Source organism: Macaca mulatta, chromosome 11 (genome assembly GCF_049350105.2).
Source record: "Macaca mulatta isolate MMU2019108-1 chromosome 11, T2T-MMU8v2.0, whole genome shotgun sequence".
NCBI classification, from domain to species: domain Eukaryota; kingdom Metazoa; phylum Chordata; class Mammalia; order Primates; family Cercopithecidae; genus Macaca; species Macaca mulatta.
In genome coordinates this window covers 1,169,974-1,185,148 of record NC_133416.1, presented here as the reverse complement: position 1 = coordinate 1,185,148, position 15,175 = coordinate 1,169,974, and the positions used below count along the sequence as shown (strand labels likewise).

The 15,175-nt window shown below is 44.0% G+C and overlaps 1 protein-coding gene across 9 annotated transcripts in view; it reads right to left on the bottom strand.

Annotated features, from left to right (window-relative positions):
* Nucleotides 1-4,228, bottom strand: part of CCDC77 (coiled-coil domain containing 77) — a 38,866-nt gene extending 34,638 nt beyond the window's left edge. For 7 of the 9 annotated variants that reach the window (XM_077953247.1, XM_077953250.1, XM_015150708.3 and 4 more), the window contains exon 1: nucleotides 4,188-4,228. The gene's annotated coding sequence lies outside the window, so the exon portion shown is untranslated. Of the gene's footprint in view, nucleotides 1-389; nucleotides 701-4,187 lie in introns of those variants that run through there. The other 2 variants (XM_077953248.1, XM_015150709.3) reach the window with 1 other exon arrangement.
* Between the last annotated feature and the right edge of the window lie 10,947 nt (nucleotides 4,229-15,175).

Below are 15,175 nucleotides of genomic sequence, written 5' to 3'. Positions count from 1 at the left end.
AAGGTAGAGCACCCACTATATCAAATTTAAAATGAATACAAAACCACTGATGCGATCTTCATTTCATGTGCTTTCTCTATTATCGTCAGTAGAAGAAAAAAAAATTACTTATAAACTTTAAAAGGCTCTTCATAATCTCCATCTCAATTGATAAAGCAAGATCTTGAGCTCCTGCACTTTAAGCAACCTTATTACAGAAATTTTCAGGAAGATAAACTGCTGGAAAGGGAATGCCATTCCATGTTATATGACTGACAGAGAAAGAAGGAGAGAGGGAGGGAGGGAGGCTGATTTTTTACTGCTTTGGTGAAAGCTTTCTTATCAAGCATGCTCTGTCAATCCATTCTGATTCTCAGCAAGTCAGATGATGTTCTGTTATGTCCTTCTACCTGGTATAATCTGCTTAAAATCTTCAGTTCTGCAGCCGGAAACAGTGGCTCACGCCTGTAATCCCAGCACTTTGGGAGGCCGAGGTGGGTGGATCATGAGGTGAGGAGATGGAGACGATCCTGGCTAACACGGTGAAATCCCGTCTCTACTAAAAATACAAAAAACTAGCCGGGCGAGGTGGCGGGCGCCTGTAGTCCCAGCTACTCGGGAGGCTGAGGCAGGAGAATGGCGTGAACCCGGGAGGCGGAGCTTGCAGTGAGCCAAGATCGCGCCACTGGACTCCAGCCTGGGCGACAGAGCGAGATTCCATCTCAAAAAAAAAAAAAACTCTTCAGTCTTTTGGGAAAGAATTTTGTGTAAAAGTATGAAAAGAGACAATCACCACTGTTACTTCCATATACCACTTTCCTGCTCAGAGCCCCACAGTGCCTCTCCCCCTGACTCCTTCAAAGCTGTCTTTGTTTGGCTTCCAGGACGCCTCTTCCCGGTTGTCCCCTTTCCTTACTGGTCATCACTCATTGTCTTGGTGATCTCCTGAGGTCTCACGGTTTTAAACAGTATGTACACATTAGTCGTTTTCAAACTGACGCCTCCGTCCTTACTCTGCCCTCCGCTCTAGACTCACACATCTGACTGACCACTCCGTCTCTCTACGTGGACGACCAGCAGGTCTCCCAAGCTTGCCAAGTGTAAAACTGAGCTCCTGATACATACCTCCCACCACAAAAACCTGCTCTTCTCTCAGAATTCTCCATCCCAGTAAATACTAATTCTACGCTGCCAGTTGTTTATGACAAACAAACTTGGCTGGAGAAATTTTGCTCACCTCTTTGTCTTACATGCCACACATAACCCATTAGCAGATCCTACTGGCTGGTTCATCAAGACACCTAGAGTCTGACAACTACTTACCACCTCTACCCTCATTGCCCTGGTCCAGCACGCTGCTTGTGCCTTTGTTTTTTTAGTTTTTTTAGATACAGGGTCTTGCTTGTCTCAAACTTCTGGCTTCAATCAATCCTCTCCCCTCAGCCACACAAGTAGTAGGATTACAGGCATGAGTCACTGCACTTGGCTTCCAACCCACTGTTATCTCTTGTCCAGATGACTACAACAGTCTCTTAACTGGTCTCCCTGTTCCACCTTTTTTTTTTTTTTTTTGTGGAGACAAAGTCTTGCTCTGTCACCCAGGCTGGAGTGCAATGGCACGATCTCGGCTCACCGCAACCTCCGCCTCCCGGGTTCAAGTGATTCTCCTGCCTCAGCCTCCCCAGTGGCGAGGATTACAGGCACCTGCCACTGTGGCTGGCTAATTTTTTTTTGTATTTTTAGTAAAGACAGGGTTTCGCCATGTTGGCTAGACTGGTCTTGAACTCCTGACCTCAGATGATCCACCCACCTCTGCCTCCCAGTGTTGGGATTACAGGCGTGAGCCACTGTGCCTGGTAGTGCCAACTACCCTTTAAAAATATATCGCTTTGGGGCCAGGCCTTGGCATGGCCAGGCCATGGCAAGACCCTATCGCTACCAAAAATGTAAAACTTAGCTAGGCACGGTGGCATTGCAGTCCCACCTGATTGGTGTGAGGACCACTTCAGCCTGGGGGTTCAAGGCTGCAGTGAGCAGTGATCGTGCCACTGCACTCTAGCCTAGATGATAGAGCAAGACCCTGTCTCAAAAAAATAAAATAAAATAAAATAGGCTGGGCACAGTGGCTCATACCTGTTTAATGCCAGCACTTTGGGAGGCCAAGGTAAATGGATTGCTGGAGGTCAGGAGTTTGAGAGCAGTCTGGGCAACATGGTGAAACCCTGTCTCTACAAAAATTACAGAATTAGCTGGGAGTGGTGGCACGTGCCTGTAGTCCCAGCTATTCAGGAGGCTGAGGCAGGAGGATTGCTTGAGCTTGGGAGGCAGAGGCTGCACTGAGCTGAGATTGCCCCACTGCTCTCCAGCCTGAGCGACAGAGTGAGATCTTATCTGGAAAAAATAATAATAATAAAAATAAACATTGTAGTTGAGAGTGTAGGCTCTGACATCAGACTTGGGTTTGAGTCAAAGCCCTGCCTCTTATTAGCTGTGTCCCTCAGCTAAGTTATCCTCTCTAAATTTCAGTTACTTCTATGTCATAGGTTGGTATATGGATTAAATGACATAATGAATATAGCGCCGAGTGACAGTGTTTGACATATAAGCACTCAATAAACGTGGACTATTATTATTATTGACAACTCCCAAAGGTTCTCTCTTCAGCTTTATCATTTCCTCTAACCATTTCTTTGGGAACATCATTATTCCTCCTGTTTTTATTATTAACTCTACCATCTAAAACACTACATGGCATATAGTAAGTAACAAGTACATGTTGAATAAACAAACATCTCTTTTAACCTCTTAATTTGAATTAACAAAAATGTACTGGACATTTTCACCTATTGGCGCTTGAAATGTTTAACTTAAAAAAGAAATCACTCAAGTTAGGTATTTTTTTTTTTTAGCATCTCAAAGTTAACATTTCCTAAACCTAACACATCATCTTTTTATCCAAACACGACCCTTCTGACTTTCCTATTTTAGGTACTAATTTGGCGTTTCCAAGCAACTAGGAGTTGGCAACTTAAATTCATCATTTGATCACTCGTTCTCCTGAATCTGTCTAACCCTACGAATATCTTGTATATTTTATCTCCACAATGACCATGTTAATTCACAGTCTCAATACTTCTTACCCATACCACTACAACAGCTTAACGGTTCTACCAACTCCTTGCCTCTCCTGAACCATTTTCTGTAATAAAATTCATCAGTAGGACCTCATAGTCTAAAGCATTAAATCAAACTTGTTAGCCTAGAATTCACGACTTTCTCCACAAGGGCCAAACCTAACTTTCCTGCCTTATTGTCTTCTACTCCCCCAAATGTACCGTCTCCAGATAACTTCCCTGCCTCCATACCTTTGTTCATGAGCTTCCCTCTAGCTGGAACACAGCTCCCTCCACAGCCCTCATTTCACTGAACAAAATCTAGTCTGTAAATGAAAACTCGTCTTAAATAGCACCTCCTTTTTCTCTTTCCTGAGTCTCCCCATCCAGAATGATTTAGCAAAAATGATCTAACTGCAAAAGAACTGCCTTTGAAATTCTCTACAAGTCAACGTATTAGAATTCTTTATTGCTATCGTTTCTCCCTTGCTAGCGTGCGTTCCCTGCAGATAAAAACCGCGTCTTACTCTTCATTGCCTCTTCCAAAGAACAATGCCCTTGCTGACAGGTAAATTAACGGGTTTCAGCTAGCTTCTCTGCACCTATCTCCAATATCCTTGCTTAGATATATTCTTATAGCTTGTCTACTAACAATTAACATTTATGTAGCACTTCGAATTTTTTTCTGTTAGCCACGTGACAAATCTGTGAAATTTATTTTATTCTCCCCACAACTGGTAAGTATTTTTATTACCCCTTATTTTACAAATGAGGAACCTGAGGGTTAGAGCAGCGTGGGGTGAGCGTGTACCGGAACCCATCTCCAGGGCGTCCGAATCCTGCACCCCTTTCCCCACTTCACCCCACGCTCGACTCCCTCCCTGCGGCAGGTCCCCTCCCTCCAGCACTCCGTAGGTCTCTCCCTTTGCACCCTCGAACTTTCTCCTCCGGTCCCCAGCCCCGCCACGGGCACCAGAGTCCAGGCTCACGTCCCTCTCCTCCGCACTGCTTCCGCCGTTACTTCTCCCTCACAAGATTTTCTTCCCAAGGCCTCTTACTAACCCCTTCACCCCCAACCCGAAACTCCATACTCACGACACACTGAGACTCCGCGTCAGGGAACTCAACTGAAACGCAAAAGTCAAACCAAGGAGCGTCGCGGCGCCACGGCGCGTCCCTGAATCCGTGCAATCGCGCAGGAGTTTACAAGGCCCTTTGGACTGCGCACCAATGGGAACGGCCGTCACACAGAGGCCCGCCCCATCTCGCCCCTCCTCGCGGTCTCCTGGCCGCGCAGAGGTCTCTGGGAAACGTAGTTTTTCTTCTGCATGCAGTTCTGCGCGGGGCGATGCAGCTGGGCTGCAACCTGCTCCTCCAGGTACCGGTAATGGGACGTTTGTGGTCAGAACGCACCACTTCCGGGCACCCCCACTTAAGATTGCTCAACTGCTTTGAGCTCAGGTGCTTCGCGTTCATGGTACATATATGTTGTCATTTCCAAGCTTGTCTCAAGAAGATAAAGATTCTAAGAAAAGTTTATTCTTCCATGACCTGCTGGCCTAGAGCCAGGATAGGACCTGAGGTTCAGTTTCTACGGTCAGGGGATTATGTATTAAAATTCTACTGTTTGTTCCGTAGCAGACGCTGCTTCCTTTTCCGGAGAAATGTGAGTCACTGGGTTTTCATGATCAAAGCAAGTTCAAAATCCATTATGTTCTCATCTTTCCGGAAAGCAAGGTGTAAAGGTGGGGGGGAAAGCGCTTAATTGCAGCTACTGGCGTGGAAAAGCTGGGCCCTTCGCTGGTACGAGTCCTAAGGATGTCTAAACGGAACGTGCGTCTGCTACAGGCACACTTTCCTTTATTGCGCTTCCCAGATAACTGTTTTTACAACCGTAAGGTTTGTGGCAACGCTGCATGGAACCAAATCTATCTGCGCCATTTTTCCTACAGCACAGGCTTACTGTGTGCCTCTGCACCACACTTGTTAATTTTCACAATATTTCAAACTTTTTCATAATAATTGTATGGGTTATGCGGATCTATTATCTTTTATATTACTATTGTAATTGTTTAGGGGCAACATGAACCATGCCCATATAAGATGACAATCTTAGTTAATAAATGTTGTGGATGTTTTGACTGCTCCACAGACCAGCAGTCTCCCTGCCCTTCTCCCTCTCTTCTTGCCTCCTTATTCCTATGATACAATATTGAAATTAGACCAATTAACAACCGTACAGTGGGGGTTCAAGCGAAAGGAAGAGTCACACATCTCTTACTTTAAATAAAAAACTGAAAATGATCAAGCTCAGCGAAGAAGGCATGTTGAAAGCCGAGACAGGATGAAAGCCAGTCTTCTTGCACCAAAGTTAGCCAAGTTGTGCGTGCCAAGGAAAAGTTTTTGAAGGAAATTAAAAGTGCTGCTCCAGTAAACACACAAATGATAAGAAAGTGAAACAGATATTGCTGATACCGACAAAGTCTGAGTGGTCTGGACAGAAGATCAAACCAGCCACAACATTCCCTCACGCCAAAGCCTAACCTGGAGCAAAGTCCTAACTCTTCAATAAAATGAAGGCTGAGACAGGTGAGGAGGCTGCAGAAGAAAAGGTGGAAGCTAGCGCAGGCTGGTTCGCGAGGTTTAAGGAAAGGAGCTAGTTGCGTTGCTTAAAAGTGCGAGGTGAAGCAGCAAGTGCTGGTGTAGATGTTGCAGCAAGCTATTCGGAGAGCTAATTAAGGTAACTGGTTAAGGTGACTGCATTAAACTACAGACTTTCAATGTATCTGAACCAGCCTTTTATTGGAAGAACATGCCAGCTAGTACTTTCATAGCTAGAGAGAAGTCAATGCCTGGCTTCACAGCTTCTAAGAACAGACTGACTCTCATGTTAGGGGCTAATGCAACTGTTGACTTTAAGTTGAAGCCAGTGCTCATTTCCATCCCTAAAATCCTAGAGCCTTTAAGAATTATGCTAGATATAGTCTGCCTGTGCTGTATAAATGGAACAACAAAAGCTGGATGACAGCATATATCTTTGTAGCACGGGTAACTGAATATTTTAAGTCCACCATTTTATTTATGTTTTATTTTAAGTCCTACAGCTCAGGAAAAAAAGGATTTCTTTCAAAATATTACTTCTCACTCTCAATGCAACTGGTCACCCAAGAGCTCTGGTGGAGGTGTGCAAACAGATGAATATGACTTTCATGCTTGCAAACACAACAGACATTCTGCAGCTCATGGATCAAGGAGTCATTTTTGACTTTCACGTCTTATTAAGAAATATATTTCAGGCCAGGCGCGGTGGCTCAAGCCTGTAATCCCAGCACTTTGAGACTCCGAGACGGGCGGATCACGAGGTCAGGAGATCAAGACCATCCTGGCTAACACGGTGAAACCCCGTCTCTACTAAAAAATACAAAAATCTAGCCGGGCGAGGTGGCAGACGCCTGTAGTCCCAGCTACTGGGGAGGCTGAGGCAGGAGAATGGCGTAAACCTGGGAGGCGGAGCTTGCAGTGAGCTGAGATCCGGCCACTGCACTCTAGCCTGGGCGACAGAGCGAGACTCCACCTCAAAAAAAAAAAAAAAAAAAAAAAGATATTTCAGGCTGGGCACAGTGGCTCATGCCTGTAATCCCAGCACTTTGGGAGGCCGAGGCAGGTGGATCACCTGAGGTCGGGAGTTTGAGACCAACCTGACCAACATGGAGAAACCCCGCCTCTACTAAAAATACAAAATTAGCCAGGCGTGGTGGCGCATGCCTGTAATCCCAGCTACTTGGGAGGCTGAGGCAGGAGAATCACTTGAACCTGGGAGGCAGAGGTTGCAGTGAACTGAGATCGTGCCATTGCACTCCAGCCTGGGCAACAAGAGCGAAACTCCATCTCAAAAGAAAAGAAAAGAAAAGAAATATATTTCAGAAGGCTATAGCTGCCAGAGATAGTGATTTCTTTGATGAATCTGGGCAAAGTAAATTGAAAACCTTCTGGAAAGGACTCACCGCCATTCTGGATGTCCTTAAGATCATTTGTGACTTGGTCTGGTGAGGTGACTCACACCTGTAAACCCAGCACTTTGGAAGGCCAACGTGGGTGGATCACTTAAACTCAGGAGTGCATGACAAGCCTGGGCAACATGGAATACCTTGTCTCTACAGAAAAATACAAAAACTAGCCAGGTGTGCTGGCATGCACCTGGCTACTTGGGAGGCTGAGGTGGGAGGACTGCCTGAGCCTGGGAGACCGAGGTTGCAGTGAGCTGAAATTGTGCCACTGCAGTCCAGCCTGGGTGACAGAGCAAGACCGTGTCTCAAAAAAAAAAAAAAAAAAAAAAGTAAAAATATATTTAATGAAAAAATTTTAAAAAGAACATTTGTGAGTTAGGGGAGGAGGACAGAATATCAATAATAACAGGAGTTTGGAAGAAGTTAATTCCAGTCCTCTTGGATGTCTTTGAGGGGGTTAAAGACTTCATGGAGGAAATAACTGCAGATGCTGTGGAAGTAGCAAGAGAACTAGAATTAGAAGTGGAGCCTCGGGAGGCTGAGGCAGGAGAATCGCCTGAGCCCGGGAGGTGGAGGTTGCAGTGAGCCAAGATCGCACCACTGCAGTCCAGCCTAGGCAACAGAGCAAGATGCCGTCTCAAAAAAAAAAAAAAAAAAAAAAAAAAAAAAAAAAAAGCCTGAGGATGTGACTGAATTGCTGCAATCTCGTGATGAAACTATGGATGAAGAGTTGCTTCTTATGAATGAGCAAAGAAAATGGTTTCCTGAGATGGAATCTACTCCTGGTGAAGATGCTGTGAACACTGCTGAAATGACAACAAAGGATTTAGAATATTACATAAACTTAGTTGATAAAGCAGTGGCAAGGTTGAGAGGATTGACTTCAACTTTAAAAGAAGTTCTACTGTGGGTAAAATGCTATCAAACAGCATTGCATGCGACAGAGAAATCTTTCATGAAAGGGAGAATCAATCGATATCATGAAAGGAAGAATGAAAACAACTTCATTGTTGTCTTATTTTAAGAAATTGCTGCAGCCACCCCAGCCTTTAGCAGTCAGCACCGTGAGCAGTCAGCAGCCCTCACCATCAAGGCTAGACCCTCCATCGGTGAAAATATTATGACTTGGCTTAGATGATCATTAGCATTTTTAGCAATAAAGTATTTTAAGGCCAGTCGCGGTGGCTCACGCCTATAATCCCACTTTGGGAGGCTGAGACGGGCGGATCGCGAGGTCAGGAGATGGAGACTATCCTGGCTAAGACAGTGAAACCCCGTCTCTACTAAAAATACAAAAAATTAGCCGGGTGTGGTGGCATGCGCCTGTAGTCCCAGCTACTCGGGAGGCTGAGGCAGGAGAATTGCTTGAACCTGGGAGGCAGAGGTTGCAGTGAGCCGAGATCGCACCACTCACTCCAGCCCGGGTGACAGAGTAAGACTCCATCTCAAAAAAAAAAAAAAAAAAAAAGAAGTATTTTAAATTAAGGCATGTACATTTTTAAAAGAAATAATGCAAACTAGAAATAATGCACTAGACTACAGTATAGTGTAAACACATAGCTTTTTTAATGCACTGGGAAACCAAAAATTTCGAACAATTTGCTTTATGGTGATATTCACTTTATTATGGTGATCTGGAACTGAACCTGCAATATCTCCAAGATATGCCTGTACTCCCAAACCTGCTTCTTTCCCCTTGTGATTTTCTCTGTTAATTACATTAAAATCTTCCCAAACATCTTGGCTCAGTATCTTTGTCTATTTCCTTTCTTTCAGCTGCAATTTTTTAAAAAATCAAGTCATGGTGAGCCTGTCTTCATATATATCCTCCTATTTATTTCTACTATGTGTCTTATTACCTTTCACTTGGACTATTACAATAGGCTTCTAACTGGGTGTTCTTGCCTCCAATCCATTCTATAAAAGCTAATTTTTGTCCAGGCTGGTCTCCAACTCCTGACCTTGTGATTCACCTGCCTCCGCCTCCCAAAGTGCTCGGATTACAGGCATGAGCCCTGTCTCTATTAAAAATACAAAAATTAGCTGGGCGTGGTGGCACATGCCTGTAATCCCAGCTACTCGGGAGGCTGAGGCAGGAGAATTGCTTGAACTCGGGAAGTGGAGGTTGCAGTGAACTGAGATCACGCCATTGCACTCCAGCCTGGGTGACAAGGAGACTCTGTCTCCAGAAAAATCACTTTTTTTTTCCGGATATGTCACAATTCCGGATATGTCACACTCCTGCTTATAAACCTTCGATGACTCCCCACAGACTAGAGAATGAAGTTCAGATGGTAATATGGCATTCAAAGACTGCAACTATCTGACCCCATTTGTCTCTATTTAAAGAAATTGATGGTCATCTCCTGAACATAGGATGCACTTTCCAGCTTCAGGTCACACTCTTCCTTTTATCTGGATTGGCCCTTTCAATGAATCTTCACTCAAAATTCTTACAAGGGCCAACTCAAATACTACCACTTTTGTAAAATCTTGACTATCTCCCTAATTGGAAATACAATCTGCTAGGAATTCGTGCCAGGAAATTCCTGGGTACCAAAAGGCACAGATGCTCAAGTCCCTTACATAAATGGCACACTATTTGCATATGACCTATGCATACCCTCTCATATACTTCAAAACATCTATAGATTACTTCTAATACCTAATACAATGTAAATAGTTGGTTTTCTTCTCTCTTCTTTTTTTTTCGAGAGGGAGTCTTGCTCTGTCCCCCAGGCTGGAATGCAATGGCACAATCTCAGCTCACTGCAACCTCCGCCTCCCAGGTTCAAGTGATTCACCTGGCTCAGCCTCCCAAGTAGCTGGGATTATAGACACCCGCCACCACACCTGGCTAAGTTTTGTATTTTTAGTAGAGACAGGGTTTCACCATGTTGGCCAGGCTGGTCTCAAACTCCTTACTTCAGGCGATCTGCCTGCCTCGGCCTCCCAAAGTGCTGGGATTATAGATGTGAGCCACCTCGCCTGACCAGTGTATTGATTTTTTAAAATTTCAAAATGTATTTAAGTTCATTTATTTATTTATTTTTATTTTTTAGAGACAAGGTCTTGCTATGTTGCTCAGACTGGACTCAAACCCCTGGGCTCAAGCAATCCTCCTGACTCAATTTCCTGAGTAGCTGGGATTATAGATGCATGCCACTGCACTTGATTTACTGTATTGTTTTATTTCATTTATTTACTTATTTATTTAGAGATGGCGTCTCACTCTGTTGCCCAGGCTGGAGTGCAGTAGTGTGATCTCGGCCCACTGCAACCTCTGCCTCCTGGGTTCAAGCGATTCTCTTGCCTTAGCCTCCCAAGTAGCTGGGACTACAGGCATGCACCACCAAGCCCAGTCAATTTTTGTATTTTAGTAGAGATGGGACTTCACCATGTTGGCCACTCTGGTGTCGAACTCCTGACCTCAAATGATCTACCCACCTCGGCCCCCCAAAGTTCTGGGATTACAGGCATGAACCACCACACTTGGCCTATACTGTTTTTTAATCTGTATTATTTTTATTTTTTATTATTATTTTTATTTTTTTTCCAAATATTTCTGTAGTCGGTTGGGTTCGTGGATATGGACTCTCTAAATGAGGAACCCTTGGATATGGAAGGCTAGCTGTAATCCCTTCTGATTGGATATTCATTTAGCAATTTGTCCTTTCATTTTTATAAAGTAGCCTTTATTCAAACGCCACCAATCTGGTTGGGTGCAGTGGCTCATGCCTGTAATTCCAGCACTTCGGGAGGCCAAGGCAGTAGGATTGCTTGAGCTTAGACGTTTGAAACCAACCTGGGAAATACAGCCAGATCCTATCTCTATAGAAAATAGAAAAATAAAAATAAATTACCCAGGCGTGGTGGCACACACCTGTGGTCCTAGCTACTCAAGAGGCCGAGGCGGGAGGATTTCTTGAGCCCAGAAGTTTGAGGTTACAGTGAGCCAAGATGGTGCCATTGCACTCCAACCTAGGTGACAGAATGAAACCCTGTCTCAGAAAACTAAAAACAAAAACCAAATGTGACCAATCTGTGAGCCCTTTGAGGATCACCCAATCTCCCTTACTTTCTCTTCTTTAGAAAAGATCTTATCATCACCTAAAATAGTATCTATTTATTAGCCTGTGCTTATTCTTTTGTCTTCCCTTTCCACTAGAATGTGAGTTCTATGAGAGCCGATACTTTGTCTTTTTTTGTTGTTCACTGTCATATATCCAGCATCGGGAAGAGTGCCTGGCACACAGAGATGTGGAATAAATGTTGAATGCAGGTATAATGCTCCTCCCTGCAGGTGTGCTGCCTCCCCCCATTAGAATGCTCTTCTTCCATTCTATATCTAAATTAATGCATCATCATTCATTCCAATGCCAAGGAGTCATTCTCAAATCCATCACTCTCTCGCAATCACACAACATCAAATTGATAATTTTTAAAAATCGCACTGGTGGCAAAGGATCAAATAAGAACAATGCTTGAAGGTCCTTGGAAGGCCACAGTGGAAATTCATATGAGGAAAAGGACCTAAACTAGAGCAGCATTGACCATGGTAATACTAAGATGCTATTTGCCGTTTTCACTGTTGACATGAGAATGGATGGTACAAAAGCAACAGTGGGTAAAATGCTGTTCCCTTAGCATGAGTCATGGCAGTGACACCAAACCATACCTTCATTACGTATGCTCACTGGGGAAAGCTAGTTTCATTTAAGAATGCCTTTGATAAAGGAGTAAAAATTATTAATTGTAATAAATCTCGACCTTTAAATATGTCTTTTGTCTGTGTGATGAAGTAAGAAGTACACATAACACACCCAGTTGCATCCAGAGTTTTCTCGAGGAAATAATACCAGCTCAGCTAGTCGCTTTTTTCATAGAATAGTAGTAGAAGGACTAACAGACAAACTATGGTTGTTCAGACTTAGATACGGCAGATCTTTTCTTGAAAATGGACAAAGTGAGTCAATCTCCTCAATGAAAACAACCAACGGTATTTGTTGGCAATAATGAAATGTGAGCTTTCAGGTGGAAATTATGATTTTGGGGAAACTTGTTTCTGTCGTCATGAGTTTGACAGCTTCCCAATTGCCTGATAAATTGATGGTGATATTTTTGTAAATTGTTTTGATATTATATAATAGTACGTGTCAACATTGGAAGAGCTGTATAACTCAGTGAACCAGTATTTTCTTTTTTTTTTTTTTTGAGACGGAGTCTCGCTCTGTCGCCCAGGCTGGAGTGCAGTGGCCGGATCTCAGCTTACTGCAAGCTCCGCCTCCCGGGTTCACGCCATTCTCCTGCCTCAGCCTCCCGAGTAGCTGGGACTACAGGCGCCCGCCGCCTCGCCCGGCTAATTTTTTGCATTTTTAGTAGAGACGGGGTTTCACCGTGTTAGCCAGGATGGTCTCGATCTCCTGACCTCGTGATCCGCCCGCCTCGGCCTCCCAAAGTGCTGGGATTACAGGCGTGAGCCACCGCGCTCGGCCCTGAACCAGTATTTTCTAAATGACCAATGCATGATGTTACAACAGCATGACTGGGTAAAAAAGTCCATTCAAGGACAAGATTGGCTGGGCGCAGTGGCTCACGCCTGTAATCCCAGCACATTGGGAGGCCGAGGCAGGTGGATCACCTGAGGCCAGGAATTCGAGACCAGACTGGCCAAAATGGCAAAACGCCGTCTCTACTAAAAATACAAAGATTAGCTGGGCATGGTGGCGGCGCCTGTAATCCCAGCTACTCAGGAGGCTGAGGCAGGAGCATCTCTTGAACCCAGGAGGCGGAGGTTGCAATGAGCCAAGATCGCACCACTGCACTCCAGCCTGAGGGACAGGGCAAGACTCTGTCTCAAAAAAAAAAAAAAAGAAAAAAGAAAAAAAGGACAAGATTGACTACCATTTTAATGTGACAGAGTACAAAAAGTTAACTGATAAAGTTTTAGATTCCAAATTGTTAGCCTTTAGGAAATTACAGTTATCTGAGAAGGTTATTAAAATGCATGGTGGCTCATGCATTTTGGCTCCCCACTATGCATGGTGGCTCATGCCTGTAATCACAGCACTTTGGGAGGCCGAGGTGGGAGGATCCCTGAGCCCAGAAGTTTGAGATCAGTATGGGCAACATAGCAAGACCCTATGTCTACAAAAAAATTTTTTTTTAATTAGCTGGGCATATTGATGCACACCTGTGGTCCTAGCTACTTGGGAGGCTGAGGCAGGAGGATTGCCTGAGCCCAAGAGTTGGAGTAAGCTGGGATTGTGCCACTGCACTCCAACTGGGTAACAGAGTGACACCCTGTGTCTAAAAAAATAAAAAATAAATAAAATGCTCTTCCTTTCCCAACTACATATTTGTGTGGTGCTGGTTTTTCTTCATATATTCCAACAAAAAGAACATATTGTAACAGGTTGAATGCAGAAACAGATATGAGAATGCAGCTCAATCCTGCTAAGCCAAATGTTAAACAAAGGTATAAAAAATGTAAACCAATGCCGCTCTTCTCACTAAATTTTTTGTTTTGGAAAATGTAGTTATTATTTTTAAAATGTATAAATATAAAAGTTTTATATTTAAACGAATAAAATATTTTAAACATCTTAGGTTTAATTTCTTATATAGTAAACATCAATATATATTATGCATATAAACAAGAGCTTTGGGGGTTCTCGGTAATTTTTTTTTTTTTGGAGACAGAGTCTTACTCCGTTGCCCAGGCTGGAGTACAGTGGCGCCATCTTGGCCTCTGCCTCCCAGGTTCCAGCGATTCTCCTGCCTTAGCCTCCTGAGTAGCTGGGATTACAGGTGCCCACCACTATGCCCAGCTAATTTTTGCATTTTTTTTTTTTTTTTTTTTGAGACGGAGTCTCGCTGTGTCTCCCAGGCTGGAGTGCAGTGGTCTCGATCTCCTGACCTCGTGATCCACCCGCCTCGGCCTCCCAAAGTGCTGGGATTACAGGCTTGAGCCACGGCGCCCGGCCAATTTTTGCATTTTTAGTAGACATGCGGTTTCTCCATGTTGGCCAGGCTGGTCTCGAACTCCTGACCTCAAGTGATCTTCCCACTTCAGCCTCCCAAAGTGCTGGGATTACAGGTATGAGTCACCGTGCCTGGCCTCAATAGTTTTTAAGAGTGAAGGTGTCCTGAGACCAAAACAATTTGAGAATCACTGGTGGAAATTATTCTTTTTTTTTTTTTTTGAGATGGAGTCTCGCTCTGTTACCCAGGTTGGAGTGCAATGGCGCCATCTCGGCTCACTACAAGCTCCACCTCCCGGGTTCACGCCATTCTCCTGCCTCAGCCTCCCAAGTAGCTGGGACTGCAGGCACCTGCCACTGTGACCGGCTAATTTTTTTTGTATTTTTAGTAGAGGCGGGGTTTCACTGCGTTAGCCGGAATGGTCTTGATCTCCTGACCTTGTGATCCCCCCCGCCCCCCGCTTCGGCCTCTCAGAGTGCTGGGATTACAGGCGTGAGCCATCGTGGCTGGCCTTGGTGGAAATTATTCTTGAATTAAAAGGACACTTCTTTAAAAATTCAGTAATTTTGACTTTTCCCTCTCTGAAACTAACCCTCCCTTAATTAATCTGATTTTGTGAGGTTTTGTTGCATTTTTTAAAAATCCAGGGACCACAGTCTAGCCAAATGATTATCAGATCTAGGTATTCATTTTCGTCTATTTTAACACTCAGGATAATAAATTTCAGATAAATAATACTCTAATATTATTTTTTTTCTGAAAAGCTACTATCAACGATTGTTTAAATAATGCAAATGATCCTTTTAAACTACAGTTATACTCCATTCTGCCCAGAAACCCAAATACTATTGACTCAGTTTGACATTGTGTGTGCAGAATGCCCTCACAGAAGCTGATAAAACACAATTTGGATTTTTACAACAGTGATTTTTAAAGGGGTAAGCATGAGAGGTGGGAGTGGGGTTCATGTACCCTCCCTGAGGGGAGCATCAGAATGTGAGGCGATTATAACTAGAGAAGTTTCTTCTGTTCGCACCAGAGATACTAATGTTTACTGTCCTTCTATTCACCGTCTTCTCTTACAGACTGCCT